This window comes from Corvus kubaryi, unplaced genomic scaffold (genome assembly GCF_017639235.1).
Source record: "Corvus kubaryi isolate FWS band 111438036 unplaced genomic scaffold, C.kubaryi_AGA036_p1.0 37308, whole genome shotgun sequence".
Taxonomy (NCBI): domain Eukaryota; kingdom Metazoa; phylum Chordata; class Aves; order Passeriformes; family Corvidae; genus Corvus; species Corvus kubaryi.
Window position 1 is genome coordinate 11,014,417 of NW_024581096.1, and position 18,031 is coordinate 11,032,447.

The 18,031-nt window shown below is 40.4% G+C and overlaps 1 long non-coding RNA gene across 2 annotated transcripts; it reads right to left on the reverse strand.

The window, feature by feature from the left end:
• Positions 1-10,272, reverse strand: LOC121664856. Of its 2 annotated transcripts, XR_006016155.1 has the most exons (4): positions 9,991-10,272; positions 4,818-4,943; positions 3,676-3,824; positions 1-251 (listed from the first exon to the last, which is right to left on the reverse strand). It is a non-coding gene; the product is annotated as an uncharacterized LOC121664856 (long non-coding RNA). The 2 variants fall into 2 exon arrangements; XR_006016154.1 differs by having other exon boundaries at positions 3,676-4,943.
• Positions 10,273-18,031: the final 7,759 nt, after the last annotated feature.

The following is an 18,031-nucleotide window of genomic DNA, read 5'->3' on the forward strand; positions in this document are numbered from 1 at the left end:
CTGTAGAATTTCAGACAGTTCTTCTCTGCCCATCTCTCCAGCCTGTTGAGGGCCCTCTGAAGGGCTGCAGATCACTGTGGGGCATCAGCCACTCCCCCCTTCTTACTTTCAGGAAAGAGCAGTAAATGACGAATTTGCAGAAGGAATGGCATTTCTGGGAAGGCCACTGAAGAAGTGGAAGACTAAAAGATCTGCTAGTTCTCTTTCACTCAGTCAGTCTCTTCTCCCCCTGCCACAGGGAAATATGAGCACTGGAGGAAAAAGCAAAAGTTTTAAGAAGTTGAATTTTTCTCTCCAAATTTTTCTTGAGGTCTGGGTGTTCTAACACATTGCCATGGATATAACATCATATACCAGTTCACCTCTGGAACCTGACATTAAAAAACCCTCTTGTACGTATCACATGGTCTCCCAGTTTACATGAATATAAAAGATAAGAGGTCTCCAACTAATTTTGTGCATTGATTCACCTAAGAAGTTCCTCCCCTGTCTCTTCCCAAAGATCACTGAAAACTTCACTTGCCACAGATTAATTCACTGTCTTGAAACAGAGAGAAAATACTGTAGAGATAACTCCAGCTGTCTTGCAGCTTGACAAGCCTCTAAGAAGGTTTTGAAAATCATAAATTTTTGAAAATATGTTTAAAAGCAGTTTTAAGTGTTTGCCCTAACAGAGTAGTAATATTTATATAAAAATAGCTGGTAGCAAGTTCCAAACAAATCACCATAAAGGCATCGACAGCACCAAGATAGGATTACATGGTGAATAAGTTGTGAAACCTTTTAACTTTCTCATTTTTTTGACTAAGAAAATACAAAAATTATGTGTTATTTATTTCCCAAGCTTGACTTGACATGATTTTACATCTTTCTTGTCATTATAAGAGCCCCCTGCTTGTGTAAATATGAAAATAGTGGGTTAGTGAGATACTCATCCTAAAACCATGCTTCTTATTTTTGGGGTGAAAGATGTTTTAGACAAGACAGCAATTTCCTTTTGCTTCACCTCTGTAGGGTAATATCTAGGTTCCACAAAATTCTAGAGGGACAAGTTCAACTGTGGCCACTGAGGGCGACTGCTTGATGGCAGTCGCTGGCACAGGAACCTCCCAGACTGTTAATGTAAGGGATCTGGGAGATTCTTTGTTTCCCCAAGAGCACATGACCAAATGAGCTCTTGAATAGTCATAGAGCAGCAGATTTTATGGAGTAGTAAATGTCATCATGTGGCTTATTTATGTTTATAATGACTATGTTGTGGATCCATATTTCAGGTCCCAAATGTCTTGGTGGGCTGCAAAAAAGTACAAGGAAAATGGTGCTGATCTCTCAGGCAGATTCAGAAGATGAGGGCACTATTCTATTGATGTAACCATAGCTCTGAAGGTGTCCAATGGTTTCTGTGCAGGGCAGCTGTGGACTCACATCACGTGTGATATCCATGCTAGTGTGTGTAAAACTGTCTCAGGTCTTGGTCAGTTGTGCTGCCCTCTGGCCTGTTAATGCATCTCAATTTCCTGTGGCTTTGAAATTCAAGGCCAGATTTTTCCAGCACAGTTTTCTAATGCCAAGGCAGTTCTGACATGCATTTCCACTCAACAGTCCTGTTACATTGCAGAGTGGGTGGGGTGCAGGATACTGTGTTCCAGTCCCAACATCCATCTTGAGCTTGTTTTCCTAAAATTGCCACCCCAGTTTCAATGCTGACCATCCTGCCTTTTACTTCTCTGTTACTCACTGCTGAGATATGGCATCCCAAGCGCAGAGGTGAAGTTGCTGTGAGGCAGTGGTTTTGGACTTGAAGTTATGCATTAACTTGGCCAGCTGTCCCCTTGCTATAGACATACTAATTTATTTTCTCTCAGAGACAGGGAACAGAAAGTTATATTCAACTTGTAATTCAAATATGAGTTTTCAGTCTGATTTAGCATTTTTTACTATGGATCTAATACAAATAAGACACTTCTTTTGTAACTTAGCCCACAAGGTTCTGCAAAACTTATTAATGCAATTGCCTTACTGGACTGGAACCAAAGCTGATAAAGTCAACTGAAAGCCTTTTAGTGACTTTAGTGGATTTTGCATTTGTCAGATGAGCATTGAGGTGTTCAGGCATGATTTTTAATACCTCTACGCATGGGGATACATGAAGCTGCAACCACCATGCTCCTGCTCAAGGCAGAAAGGGCAGTAGCTGGGAAACTCTGCTTTGTATTCTGATCTATGCATATACGTAGGACTTTGTATCCAGCTTCCAAACAATATGAAGGTCTCTGAGCTACACTGCTCTTGTGTAAGAGCAAAACTCTTGCGTTGTCTTAGTGAGACTGGAAACCTGATGTGGACACAGTAAGATCCCCTCAAATTTACTTTCTAACAAAAAGTTAAGAAGCAACAAATTATGCTTTGGCTTACAAGATAGGAGAGAGGAAGCCATTGACCCAGCCCCCTAGAGACTGCCCTAGTTCTTCAGGTGCACATGACACAGATTAATATGATTTCCTACACAGTCTTAATATCTGCACAGATATGTTAAAACAAGGATGGTAAAGCTAAGGCTGAACTAAATCAGCTGTAATATTGAAAATAAAGAGCTAAAGGGAAAAATAAAATAATAAGTTTTTTAGAAGAAAAAAAATTCTTTCATAGGAATTGAGAACTTCATGTTTTTGAGAGACTTCCTTACTATATGCCACATATATTTTAAATTGTTTTGACTTACAGTACTCCATAATATAATTTCATTAGTACTACCGTGGCTTTGACCAGACTTTCCTTTCAGAAACACATCTCTGTGTGCATGGCATAGTGCCTGCTCTGTTGGTATAAAGAGCACGTGTACCAGGTGGGATATGGATACTTAATGAATGTCATCAGGTCTGCTGCTTCATTAGGCCTGATACTGAGGGATCCTAAAAAATGTGCGGAAGTCCTTAAATTCTGTCCAGATAAAATTTCCAGACAGAACAAGAATATCCAGAAAAATGGTGGCTCTAACTACATTGAATAGCTGCTTATTTCATGTTTATATTCTAGTAAGCAACGAGCTCTATCAAAATTAGATAAACTGCTTTCTTAGTAGAAGGAAGTAAATACTGACCATTACACAGTTTGAAAGTGAAAATACAACAGCTTATACTCAGAGTAATCTATCCATCTCTACCCATATCTGTGGAGCTATTCTGGATTTATAGTACCATTTTTCAGTTCAGGATCAGGCTCAAGACAGAGCAGTGATAAAGGACATATGCATAACTATAGATTAAGTGGAATGAACCAGGCTGTATTTCTGTATTCTAATTACTTAAGGACCCTCCATATAAAAGAGACAAATCCCATAGACACTGGGTGCAGAAAATCCAGGGATTTTATTAAGGGGAGATACTTTTTTGCTGTGTAAGTCTAAACTCGTTGTTTCATCTGAAACTGCTGTAGCAACAAATGCCACCTGTATCTTTGCTTTGTAGACACATTTCCTGAGGTCACTTTGCTGCTGCCAAACACACAGATGACCAATAAGTATATAAATGTATGTCCCCTTTACATCAACCATATTATCTTTTGTAAAATATTAGGTCAGATGTAGCTTTGAGTCAGGACAGTTCCTAGGAGACTCCATCAGCTTCAGAAAAACAGTCTCCTACGGTGACCAAGGGTTTGTCCCCAGCATATTACCTTATAGCAGTATGGGGAGTAGGGACAGTCTGTTGATGAAATAAGATTCCAGTGTTGATGTAGCTTGTGTTCTTCACAAACGCTTCTTCAAAATCATCAAGGCTTTCCTTTTCTCACTCATCCAGTAGGAAGACGATGTCTGAGTCTTCCTATTAATTAAAAGCATTCTAACATTATATTTAACATATAAACTATTTTTACTTTTTATTTTACATGGTGAAAGAATACGTGAGTTTGTTCTCCCTTTGTCTACCATCAGGAAAAAATATCTTCAAAAGAAAGAAGTAAACAAGTGATGCCCATAAAAACTTCTCAGATCTTTAGGGACATCCAGATGCACTTTGTTAACAGAAATAATAGAAGCTTTCATCCTGTGTATCATATCTGTGAGACATCACATTGTTTCTTGGATTAAGCCAATTTTAAAGGTATTGAATGCTGCTTTGTTGGTGTCATATTTAGATATCTTTCCTCAAAAATACAGTTCTGTATCTTCCTAGAGTAATATTTCTTTGATTTATTTCCATTCCTGTACCAATCCCAGAGGTAAGCCATGCTATTTTCTGCTAAGAGAGCACTGCTCAGATCCGTCTAATGTTGTCCTCTTTACATGCAGTAGAATGGCAGTTATCCCAGGCTTACTCTTTAAACCTCTCTGACCAATAAACTCTCTACATTTTCATCTTCTGTAGGCCATAAGTTTGTCAAGATCTCAGTTAGCTAAATCTATTGTGTAATGTCAGTGTGGCATGTAATTAAGAGCCTAAAATGTTTTCGTGTTCATTTTGATAGGTATTATATTAATATGTACTGCTGAAAACCAGTACTGTAACCTTCCTTCTCACTAGTAATCTGATGCTGACTTTATGTAGAATTTAATTCTTAAATAGGTATTCTTTTTTCTGTCCAGCACAGCCAAAAAGGCACATCAGGAAGATGGTGTCTGCAGTGTTCTGCCTCTGATCTCCCCAGAATGCTCTAGGTTTTGGGCTGTGGTTCTCAGCTGCACTGCAGCACCACTCACTACCAGGGTCCAGAACCCACACCAAAAAATAGCAAACTGTTCTGCAACTGTTCTGGCCCCTAACTTTGAAGCAGTTGTGGCAGCACAGACATCTGAACCCTGCTGACCTATCTGTCACCTTTGAGAGCAGTAGAGTTGGTGTCATTATGCTTGTCACAAACCATCCACACATGCTCAGCTGCTGGTTATAATCACATGCTGTAACCACTTCTCTTGCTATTTGCAAACCCATTGTTCATGAACTCTAGAAAAACAAAAATAAAAATTGGTTTAGGTGGTAATAAACATTGCTTAGTTTTCTTCATATGAACAAGAAGGATTTTTAAAACAATTGGGACTTAAAAATGCAACCATGCACTAGGGTCTTGGCCGAGGAACTCTTTAAACACTTATGAATACCTAGCCATGTTATAAACATTTAAATTCCCTGCCCATGTTGTGTGTACACAGGATAGTTTGAATGTCATACAGATCTCTTAGAAACAAAATGTAAACAGACCTTTTCAATTAGCTGCAGTGGGAGTCTCAGAATTCAAATGCCAAAATGCAGGCCTGTGAAAGCTGTAGGGGATCACTGGGGTTTGTTTATTGGCTGGTGTGACCTGCTGTCTGAGAACTAAATTGACACTGCTCCAACTTAGTGGGTGAAGGAAATAAAAAGACCTTCATTCTCCTCACGCTATGAGAAGCAAAGTGGTGACTTAGGAAAAAGGCAGCAGTAGAACGGAGAAAATCAGTGCCTCCCATTCCTGTGGAAGCCAGCCACTGTCGGGGGCTGATGGTAAAAGGGCATGGGACAGAGTGGTGCAATTCTGTAGGCTAGAGATATGAGCTTTTCCAAAACAAGTGAGGGGGAAAGAGGTAAGGATAAAGCCTGTACTTTGATCTCCACAAAAGGTGATGCTGCTCCTCCCATCCATCTCATCTTAGGTTTGAAATTCACAATCCAGCCCTAAGGGACTGCTCTCTTGTCTAAGATTTGATGGGTCAGTTGGGATCTGGACAGGCTGGGTCAATGGCCCAAGGCCAATTGTATGAGGTTCAGGAAAATGGTCCAGCCCTTGGGTCACAAGAACCCCAGGCATTGCATAGGCTGGGCTAAGCGTGGCTGGAAAGATGCTGGGTGGAAAAGGATCTGGGAGTGCTGGTCAACAGCAGCTGAATATCAGCCAGTGTGTGCCCAGGTGGCCAAGAAGGCCAATGGCATCCTGGCCTGTGTCAGCAATAGTGTGGCCAGCAGGACCAGGGCAGTGATTGTCCCCCTGTACTTGGCACTGGTGAGGCCACAACTCATGTTCTCTGTCCAGTTCTGGGCCCCTCAGTACAAGAAAGATGATGAGGTGCAGGAGTGAGTCCAGAGAAAGGGCAATGGGGCTGGGGAAGGGTCTGGAGCAGGAGTCTTATGAGGAGCAGTTAAGGGAGCTGGGGGTATTTAGCCTAAAGAAAAGGAGGCTCAGGAGAGACCTTATCACTGCTACAACCATCTAAAAGGGGGTTGTAGCCAGGTGGGGGTCAGCCTCTTCTTCCAGGCAACCAGTGACAGGAGAGGAAATGGCCTCAAGGTGTGCCAGGGGATGTTCAGGTCAGACATCAGGAGGAATTTCATCACTGAAAGTGATTAAGCATTGAGATGGGCTGCTCAGGGTGGTGGTGGAGTCACCCTCCCTGGAAGTCTTCAAGAAACATGTGAATATGCACCTGAAGACAGGGTTAATGGTGAACATGGTGGTGGTGCTAGGTTGGACTTGATGATCTTAAAGACCTTTTCCAACTTCAGCAACTTTATGATTCTATGAATGAGGCTCTACCTTGGAAGATGTTAGAGAGGATGCAAAGGAAAACTTTGATGAAATAAGCTCCAGAAAAAAACTTGCAGGGAAAAATAGTGGATAAAGGGAAAATAGTGGATAATTAGAAATTTGAAGGACAGCTGCAGGTAACTGGGGCATTTCTTTTCCAGAGTAGTTCTTGGAAATAAAGGGAATGAAACCTTCTACTGTCTCCTATCTGTGTAAATAAATTAAAGGGATGTTAACAGTTGTCCCAGCCCGGCACCATCTGGTAGGTACAGCTGGTGCTGTCTATCCTGACCACACTGCAGTGCAGCAGCCCAGTCTGAGGTATAAAACTACTTTTGCGATGGTTGCTGTTCCTCCCATGCAACTGGACAGAGAAAGGATGGTCAAAGATGGAATAGTACAGCTAAACTTCTGCCCTTTGAAATGAATGATGTGGTGAGGAGAAAGGACTCTACACCAGCAGTGGCTGTATGGTTCCTCCCTTTCTCCAAGGAAAAAAGGAGAATGATGACTTAGACTATACACAGAATCTTGCAAATTCTTTCTTGCTAATAGGATATTAGGTCTATAAGGTGTCCTTGACCTCACCAAAATGATGCAGCTGTCCATTTCTTCCCTTGGAAGTCTGTGTAGCTCATTAACTACTCTTTGGTAAAATGGATGTATTTCTAGTAGCTGGAGAAGTGAAATGCCTAACTTCTAGAGAGTGAATGACAGGATTTTCAGTGTAATGAGTTAATATCTTAAAGAGTGATAGCCATCATTTCAAAGCAAGATTAATATGGTCCAATTGCCTAAATTGTATATGTAAATGTGGTCAATGCATAATCAAGGAAATAGCATACCCAACATAAATCACTAGGAGGACGGAACAACAACAAAAAAATAGTAGTGATGGTTGCATGCAAGAAAGTGGTACTAGCATTCACAACACCATAATATGGCTGCATTGTCCAGAGAGTCAAAAAATGCTTCATTAGAGATGAGTGCAAGAATGTTAACACAGCCTTGACTAAACATATAAAGTGTAAATACCGAGGATAAAAGAAAAGAAAAAAGCAACTGAAAAAGAAGATAAAATCCGCTTTGTTTGCAAAGCAAAGATAAAAGTCCATGGATACAGGCCTGAAATGGGTTTAGCATAATGACAAACAGGGAGATTTGAGATGCACACTCAAAAAGAGGATGTATCTTGATAGACAGAGAGAGTGAGTGCCAGAGAGAAGAACCAGTGAAGAGCAAACTCCAGGGGAAAAATCTAGGGCCAAGTATGTAAGCGTGCGGGGTATGTCAGATCAGAGACATGAAATAAGTCTAGGGAGAGTGCTAAAGATAGCACATCATGGATGAAGATAAAGGAACCAGCTCAGAACTGCAGTTCTATTGAAAAGCTACAGGACCTCTGAGTCCCTCAATTTTTAGAGGAAACATCTGGGGTGACAATTTGTGCATTGTGAAACTTCAGCTCCTGGAGTTACATGATCATACACAGAATTAAGGATTTAATTTAAAACTCAGTTGTTGTAGTTTAAATTGGAGGAAAAAAGAAAAGTTCTACATAAATCCTAAAAGAATCCAACAGCAAAAGGCAATCAGGGGGATGGAAATTTATTCATCTGGGCATTTTTACATTATTTTAAAGCAAATAATATTATTTCTGAACACTCCCAGTCCTCGCTATTCCCCAGTCCCACTTTGAGGACAGAAGTTCAGGGAATCAGGAGAAACCTCTCCAGTCCTGTTTCATAGTTCCTCACAGCCCATTGATGACTACTTGCCTGACATAGGTGTTATGGTGTTTTACATTGGAAGCAGAAAATAAATATTTTACAAGAAATATCCTGATAAAAATCACAGAATCACTGAATGGTTTGGGTTGGAAGGGACCTTTAAAGGTCAGCTAGTCCAACCTTGATAAGCAGGGACATTTTCAACTAGACCATTTTGTTGAGAGCCCTGTCCAACCTGACCTTAATTGTTTCTATGGATGGGGCATCCACAGCTATTCTGGATCACCTGTTCCAGTGTTTCACCACCCTTAGCATAAAAAATCTCCTCCTTATATCTAGTCTGAATTAACCCTCTTTCACTTTAAAACCATTATCCCTTTTCCTATTCCTACGGGCAGTCCTATTTGAAAAAAAATCTCTTCAAAGGAGACATCCACATACAAACTTATATTCCTGGGGCTGTCCCAGGAAGATATTTTTGTGTTTGAGGAGAGGGGATGCTGTAACAGAACACACACAACCACACTCCCTCACAGGCCTTTGAAATGGGGGAATGTGAAGTGTTGGGAATTGTGCAAGAGTTAGGATCTCCCTTATCCAGTACAACTTAGTGCTTAAGAGAAAGAGGCCTTATGTCTTCACAAGGAGGTGTTTGTGTAACACCTCCAATAATAAATAAAATAAACCACCGAAAGAGAATGAGTGATGAAGAAACAGGATGTCCTAGTGCTGTACTGAGCTTGTCCAAGGTGGCCCTGGGGCTGGAATGCTCTGTCTCGCACCCAAACAGCCAGATGTGGCTGCACTGACTCTGCTTTTGCTCACATGGCCAAATGACAGCAGAGTCCTGAAAGATGAACCTTCTCCCATTCTGTGAGGAAATGACAGTCTACCTGGGGTATCTGCAGCAACTGGCAACTCCATTTGCTTTTCACTGTATTCCAGGATATCAGTCTTATTTTCTACTTGGCTACCAGCGTCAATCAGCTACTAATAAAAAATCAAAATAACATCCAGACTTGTGATTTCATGCTGTGACAGTGCAAAGCTTGCAAGGTAATACCTGAAGGGAAGTGACACATTAATCCAGGGGAAATCTGGATTCTCCTGTGCGCCAGAGAATCAATACTGACTTCTTGGCTGTAGTGGACTGTAAAGCACAGCTGGGTGGAACATATGGAGAGAGACTGTAATTTCCTATCAGCAAGTTCAAGTTCAGGGGGCAGGGGTTTAAAGAGCAGAGAAATGAGCAAGAGTAAATATCATTTGTGCTATGGGCTTAAGCCTGGTGCAGACCCTGGAACAGTGTGGTGGGGAGGACACTGGAGCTGGCCGGAAAGCCAAGATTGATGGATACCTATCTCTATCTCTTTGGTAGGGCAAAACTAGGAAGAGGTGAAACACAGACAGTGTAGTTTGTGAAGGACTGAGTTAGCCAGTGATTTCCTTATATATATACATATATATATATATATATATATATATATACACATATATGTATGTAATTAGCCCTTATGCAGTCCTTACTACACTGGTAATCCCAGTGTCTGTCTGTCAGCACTGAGGCTGAGGCAGTGAGTTTAAGCATAGCACATCTCTGGCAGACAGTTATCACCAACCTTGTCTGGCTGCTTTTGGTCATCTGAGGCATGTCCTTAGCATACCCAGCTGAAACAAGTGGCTTCTCCGGATGAAAACCATCATGTAAGGTTAAATTCCAAATCTTTAGCTATGAAACTGGAACAAGATGAGACCGACTTACCGTATTGGACATTAGAGCTGAGCTTCTAGGCTTAGCAAGATTAGTATCAGCTCTGTATCCAGCACAAGGGGACTGAGTTTGTCTGGAGTTTTTTCACCTCAGGAAAATCTGCAGAAAATCAGACTCTGTGCAGGGAAGTGATGGCCTTGAAACAGGAAAGAGCAGATATGTGTTAGACATCAGAGCTCTGAAACACGTGAGTGAGATGACTACAACTGCGGCAGCCTGGAACATGCTGAAGAGCAGCAGAAGGTCCTGGTACTTTCCTGAGGAATATTTAGAAAAAACCCTGTAGAGTGAGTGTTTTAATCTACCTCCCCTCGATGTGCAGAAGTCCTATTCATTGGCTTATTAAACATTGCAGTGAACTGGACAAACCCATTTTGGTTCTTTGCACTGTGACAAAAATCAGGATATCTTTATGCTAAGCACTGCACAGATTTTTCTGTTTCTGTTCCTGCTTTGCAAAATGCAGAAAATCTATGACATGAAATAATATTGCACAGATGGAGGGATACACTGGAGTTTATTCTTCTTTATAGACACTCAGTTTTCGTTCAAAGAACTGCCTCTGCAGCATTCTCAAATTCCAAAGTCAAGTAGATAAATTAGTGGAGGAAAAAAGTTTCCAGCATTTCCTAATTTAAAGAGTCCCATCCACCCCTGGGAAAATACCAATTTTGATTAAATATTTCCATTTTTCAAAACAACATTCTGAAATTAACCAAAGTGCTTATTTCAAAATGTCAATGCTTAGTTTGGAATTTCTGTTTTAACTCAGACTTAATTTTCTCTAATGCAATAAGGAAATTCCTAGAGAGAAAATGTAACTCTTGTCTTGATGTTTGATTTTAGAGAAATCTGCAAAAGAGTAAATTCCAAGGATAATTTACAGTTCAAGAACACAAATTATTTTTTATGGAATATATAATGATTGGTTTTCCTCTTAAAATTTGTGCCCTTGTTATTTCATTTTGCCTTTTTAACATTTCTGTGCCATGGCTTCAAGTTAATAATAATTTATCCAACCTCACAAATAAGCAAAGATCTAGACTAAAGCCAGTGGGAAGTTTGCCATCAGCATTGATAAGGACGAGGTGCAGCCTCAGGTTCATTGCCTCTATAATTTACTTTATCAGTGTGTTTCAGCTGACTGGATGTCACCTGATTCACAAGCTGATGATGCTGGATATTCAGTTCCACCCTTCTCTTAAATTCAGGCCATCAGACAGTGAATTCATCAGTGAAAAGCCACTCATTTTGTGTCTGGAATTAAATCACTAGAAAAACCTGTGTATTTTATTAGGAATTAATCAGAAGAGCAAGCCTAGGAATATGATCTATTTCTTTATTTTGCTAGAGCATTTGTATTATTGTTCTCTGTTTCTCTGTTTTCCCTCTGCAGAAATAAACTCTTTTCTTTTTATCTTTGAGGTATTCATGTCATAAAAATCTAATTTTTTTCATCACTTCAGTTGCAATTTCTTTCATTATTGCACTGTATTTTGTATGTTAGATTCTCCAATTCATACAGTAGGTAAGACAAAGACAAAAGAGTGAATCCTATCCACAGAGAAACTTTTTCATTGGGTGCAAAGGACCACAAAGCTATGGGTGGTATAACTGTATAAATAATTTAAAAGGCAAAGAAAATAGATGTGGAATGCAATTGCTGAATGTACACTTTCTGACAGATGTTTAATAATTTTTGTCAAGGGAATTAAGTTAGTTTTATTGTACACTCAAGCTGCTAAAAATACACACACGCACACACACACACAGTCGAACACATACAACAGCATATGAAAGCAATAAAAGATGAAAGTACTTTCCTGCATTAGTTGCGCTGGTTCCAGCCAACTGCCCCTATCTTTGGTCGGCGTCTTTGTCAGTGCATCAGTGTTATATTGTCTAAATTTCTAGTAATTTAAATACACTAAGCTGGCAGGTAATGTTACTGCTGGAAAATGTATGTGAAAAGCAGTTTCAGTACTCTGGAGAAAAATCTCCTCTCTCTTCTCTACCTTCTGCTCTCCTAAAGATGCTGGACATAAGTCTGGAGCTGCATCCCTGTGCTGCAGCAGAAAGTTCCTGCCCTCCTGTACACAGATGCTGGGATCATGAATGTGTTGCTTTGTGCAGCTGTTTCTGTGCTGCAATGATGAGCAACAAAGAAAAATCTGAGTGTAAAACCTTGCATAAGGAAATGGAAGTTTCTGTCACAGATCAGGAGTGCAGGTGGGGCTTTGGACACAAAAAAGATGTGGGTTTTTTCTGTTTAGCCTAGAGGATCCCAGCTGTGCAAGGGCACACTGTACCAGGACACCAAGGAGGTCCTGCTGCCCAGACTTGACCACACACAGATGCTCTTCAGCCAATCTTGTGCAAATTTCTCTGCGGATGCTGGTATTTCAGCCAAGGGTAGGCGTATTTGACACAAGCAGTTAAAGCAGTCCTCTTTTACTGGGACAGCAGACACAGATGGTTTACAGCAAAGCAATACTAAACACACATTTCACTGCACTGGTTTAAGATCATGCTGTGAAGAAGGTTTGTCTGCCAGGAGGGTCACTGACTGGCAAGGGAATTGCAGTATTTTGGTTACCTCACATTAGTTCCCCTGTGGGTGCTCATCTCGTTTACACCCTGTGGAGGAAATTGAAGACATTGGTAGGTTATCACCTCATGACTACCCTGTGGCACTCAGCTGGATGTGTTGATTCCATCATCAGAAGACCTCACACCTAGATCTCTGCATGTCACCTTCCACCTAGCCCCCTAGTCCAGCTTTGGCAGAAAAAAGTGAAGCATGACTGATTCTCATGTGGAAAGTGACCATCAAATAATAAGAGGGATTTAGTAGCATTTGTTCTGAAGGTAACTCTGAAGTCTTCAGTCTCAGACTTCTTCCCAGATTCAGATTTTAAAAAACAAGGAAACTCCAATCTCCTTTCTTACACAGTTTGTATAACAGTGGTGTAGAGGCAAAAGAGATTTCTGTGGGTTGTGTGAGGAAACTTGTTGTTATTGATATGGGCATTAAAGTATACCCCTGCACATCCCATGGATTGATCATCTTTGTGAAAGGTACTTCTGAGCAGCCCTATTACCTCCATCACTCCAGAGCTGATTTCTCAGAAATCTCTGTGTAGGCATTACTGGATTTTCCTTTCTCCTATGGCACAGGGCCTCCCTACTGCAGAAGGATGGAAAGCTGTGCTGTATCCAATTTACCGTATTCCTTCTGTGTCAGAACATTTCCAGCAATACATTTTCAGGGGGCCTGCTCGTACTGAACAGGCCTTTGCATGACAAGATTAGCTGTTATGAGATTTGGTCCCTGTGTCCAAGAAATAAGTTTTGTTCTTGGTCTGAGTTTCCATGCCCTGGTCCCCTTTCTCCTGTCGCCTATGGCTGGTAAAATGCATGGTGTTGTTCTGTTAAACAGCTCCTGCACACAGCCTGACTTTGTATTCTGCATATCCATAGGCATTGCCTGATGAGAGGGGGCTTTGTGCTGCCAAGAGCTGCTGGTTGGAAAAATACTTCTGATCATGTATAGTGCTATTGTTGCTCAATACCACTGCTTGATCAGCAAAGCTGTATCCTAACTTCTGCTACAATATTCAAGGAAAACGTGTATGTCAGCAAGAGATCCTGGGCAATAAACCCTCAATGGCTCAAGAGCCGGTGAGCAACAGAATCCTGTACAAGATGCAAAATTCACCCCCTTCAAAGGAGAAGACACACAGGAATATTTAGAAGAACTGGGAGTTTTAACTTCCTTTTCTGTGAACATCCTGTCAGGTGCTGAGGAGGCACTCACCTAATGCACTTCAATGTTAATTGAGCCTGTCAAAGTCAGTCTTCTGTGGGAAATGAGAAAAAGACAGCAGCTGATGACAGCAATGGGGTGAGAAAGGTATTGAGAGGCCAAAAGAAGAGCAGAGCACAAAGACAGAGAAGCTGTGAAGTAAGATCTGAGATTTGAGCTTATTCCAAAGTGGAGGTTAGGTATTTAAAATTGAAAATAGTGATGAGAAAGAGGAAACCTTTGGAAGAGGTGTTAAGCCTAGCAACAAATGATCACAGGTGTAGGAGGATCCATACCAGTAAAACTGGAACTCAATGAGAGTTCTTGCCCCCTGGATAAACTAACAATTCATCTGATCTTCATTTGTTCTTCACGACTACCTGGTTCAATCCATATTGTAAACATTACAATACCACACTGAGAGCCCTATGCTCCAGAGCCATGAGATCAACTCAGCAGTGCAGTTTGCATTGAAAATAAGTAAGGCCCTAGCTTTTGCAGTAAGAAGGAGAGCTTATAAACATGAAGGTAACTGATACAAGTAGCTGGAAAATGTAGTTATGAAGCTTAAGAGCTACCCCCATATTTCAGTGACAGTCTTACTTCAGCCCACTGTGTGTGTCAGGGAAAACATCCATGGTGTTGTAGGACAAAAAATAGTTCAAAAGGGCCCCCAGGACAGGCTCACAGGACTGAGAGAGTCCTTCTGTATCATTCTTCTGGGTATCAAAGGCAGTCATAGAAAAAATCTTCCATGACATCAATGTTCTTCAGCTACTAGGAAGACCTGGCTACCAAGAGCCTAGCTCTGCCTATCAGCATCAGATATGACAGATATAAGGTCAATTCATTGAAAGAAAGGGAATTGAAAGAAGGGAATATGATATTGTGTTTAGAAGAACCTTGGTCTCATTTGGCAGTAGAAGAAAAGTCTCTCAGATCAGTTTCATGAGTGTGTTAGTGAGGGTCTTTGACTATCTTCATACAACTGTTTTATGTCCAGTGCCTACCTGCAGTGTCACTGGAATATTGTGGACACACTCTCATGCTGCATTACAGCCTGACAGTCCCCAGCTCTTAGGCCACCACCAGTGAGGCTGAAAGTGTTTCACTGGGAAGGGGTTACACCCACATAGCTGGTGAGAGAACTGAGCTATGGAGAAGTGATGTTCTGAAGGCCACTCAGCCATGCAGGGTCAGAACTTCTCAGTGGAGTCCCGATCTCTGGGGTCTTCTAGGACTGGGTGGTGCTTCTGTCCCATCTGTGCCGCACGAGTGGTTTAAAGCATCACAAAGGCCACCTCTGAATGTTTCTTGTGTTACAAAGAGTTCCTCATCCTTAGCATTGGAGATCTAAAGGCAAAACAGGCCCTGGAAAGTTTGAATATAAGCATTTGGGTTAAAACAAGCATTTGCCTGTAGCTTCGTGGAAGGATTCCAGTACCTTAAAAACTGCCACAACTGTGCCTCAGTTTTCCTGATCCTATGCATGTGCCTTTTCCTGTCTCATTCCTTTAAAACCCCCTCAAATCTGCTTTTCAAAAAAGGCTGGATAAGACTCTGTTGAAATAAAATTAAAAAAAAAAAAAAAAACAAAAATAGCTCAGATTAACCCCGGGTCATTTTGCTAGCAAGAATGGAGGAAATGAGCCATGGAAGAGAAGGATGGATGGGAAAGGGAGGGTGCTGGAGAATGATACTTCATTTTACAAACATCAAGATACCATCTGAGTGTTGGCAAGACACTCAAATTCCTAGGACTCCTCTGTGGTGGATATGTGTAATGTCTGTGGTAGAAATAATCAAGAGGCCGCTCTAACACTTGTGTGTCATCTGCAAAGCAGTCACATCGACCCTCATTGCCAAAGCTAGTTAACTTGGATACCTAAGTCAACAGTCTGTCTATCCACAACCATTTCCTTAGATGCCTTTCACCCACCTTCACATAAAACATAGACATAAAACTTACCATATATGTCCATTGTAGGATATCTGGGTAAAAACTGAAGTCAAAAACAAAAGGAAGGCCTTATTCAACAGGAGTACAATGCTCCATTTTCCCTTTTGTTTTTAAATGCAGCAATACAAATATTTATTTTGTGATAGATTATGGATGTACAACTGCTAGCTACACAGTGCAATGAAAATTAAATCTTCACCCAATGGGCTTAGATGGAACTTACAGGAAGCAGCATAAATAAAAAATGTATTATTCATTACTTCATTGCTTATTTGCTGTGAAGGATATAGGAGTTTGTTCTTCAAGTGGCTTATGATTTCATAGTGCAATAAAAATGAAATCAATGGCCAATATCCCCAACATTTAAAAACAATTCTTTATGAAATAAAACCTTATTTCCTATGGTGCCTTTCATACCATCTATATTCCAACAAGTTATGCATACTGAAAGAATCTGATTACAGAGATAATAAATAGGAAAGGGGAGTGTAATGAAAGAGATACTGGGAGACAAGGGGAGAAACATAAATAATATGCAACAGAACAAATGTTTCTCTTACTTAGCTTTGTGTATAATGATTACCTTGGTGGGATGCTGTTGGAAGTGGTAAAAACCCCAGCATGGTCCATTTCAAAGGCCACAATCAGCAACCATTTATCAGCTGCTGCACTGAAGGATATACTAATGTTTAAAGGGCATCAAATCACGCCCATAAAAGCTAATGGAAGGGTTTTGCTTTCTCTGTGTATTGGATCAGGCTTGAGTGTACATATTAAACCAATAATACACATCTCTCTTTTTTTTTATCTAGATCTCTACATCAAAAGAACAAAACTCCAAAAGGACTTTTTCAAGAATGGCAACAAATCACCAAAGGAAGTTAAAAACTCTTTTAACTCTGCAAACTTGATGTCTTTCTGGCACTTTTTACTTGGGTGTCATTTCACAAGATACTTGAAAGAAAATGTGTTTTCAAACCATAAAATAAACTTAGTGGGGCGAAAAAAAGGAAACTACTATGTTCTTCTGAAATGCAAAATGCAATACCTGAGGTAGTTGACTAATTGAATATTACTTCCATCCGGCAAATATTTTCTAATATGAAAATTTAAGTCCTCAATCCATTATAAACAACAACAAGTAAAATATTTGCAAAGAGAGAGACCTGAGCAGAATGTAAAATAAAAACAAATGTTAAAAATACTGTCCTTAAACTAATACTAAATAAAAATCTAATAAACTAATACAATATAATCTAATAAATAAACTAATACAAAATAAACTAATACAATAAAAATCTACTTTACAAAGGCATGGGACAGACTCAGTTTTCTATCTGGCAGAATGAGTATGTTTAGAGGTACTTGAAAAAATTACAGTAATATAGTCTCATTTCTTTTTAAACACATTATGCTGATTTCACAGATAATCAATAATGGTTTTCAAATGTTTATGAATGTACCAGATTTAAATATAAGATGTGCAAACAAGAGGCATTTTTTATACAAAAAAAGAGAGAGATTCTATCCTACTGGAGTGGATTAAGTGCTCTAAGAAAATCATGTGTGAGACAATAATTTCTAGGATTATATTCTAAAAGTAAAAATGAGGGAAAGTAAAAAGTTATTTAAAATAGAGGGCAGCACTGACATAAGGAATGGGGATAAGGAGATAAGGCAAAAAAGAAAAGTGTATGCCTAGTGAAAGCAAGGTTAGGTGGTGTGGAAGAAACAGTAGAGAGAAAATTCATGGGGCCAAAATTCAGTTGGAGTAGAAGCTGGACAGAAATGTGGGGGAAAATAAAAAGAGTTTCAAATACATTACTGGCAAAAGTCAGTGCAGAAATAACATCAGCCTGTTACAGGATGAGGATGGTCACTTCACAGACAGGGACGGAGACAAGGAAGAGGTGTTTAATTCTTTGCGTCTGTCTTCAACACAGATGATGGACTGAGGGGATCCAGCGCCCTGAGCTGGAGGAACATGGCTGTAAGAATGACCAGGTCTTAGCTGACCATGAAGTAGTGTGGGATCAGCTGCTCCAGATGGACCCTTATAAGTCTATGGGGCCTGATGAGATTCATGTGAGAATACACGAAGAGCTGGCTGATGTCATCACAAGGCTCCTCTTGATGATTTTTGAGCAGTGTTGGGAATTTAGAGGGGTCTCAATTGACTGGAAGTTGGCTAACATTTTCCTAGTTTTCAATAAGGGTGAGAAGGATGACCCTAGAAACTACAGGTTTGTCAGCCTCACTTCAGAGCC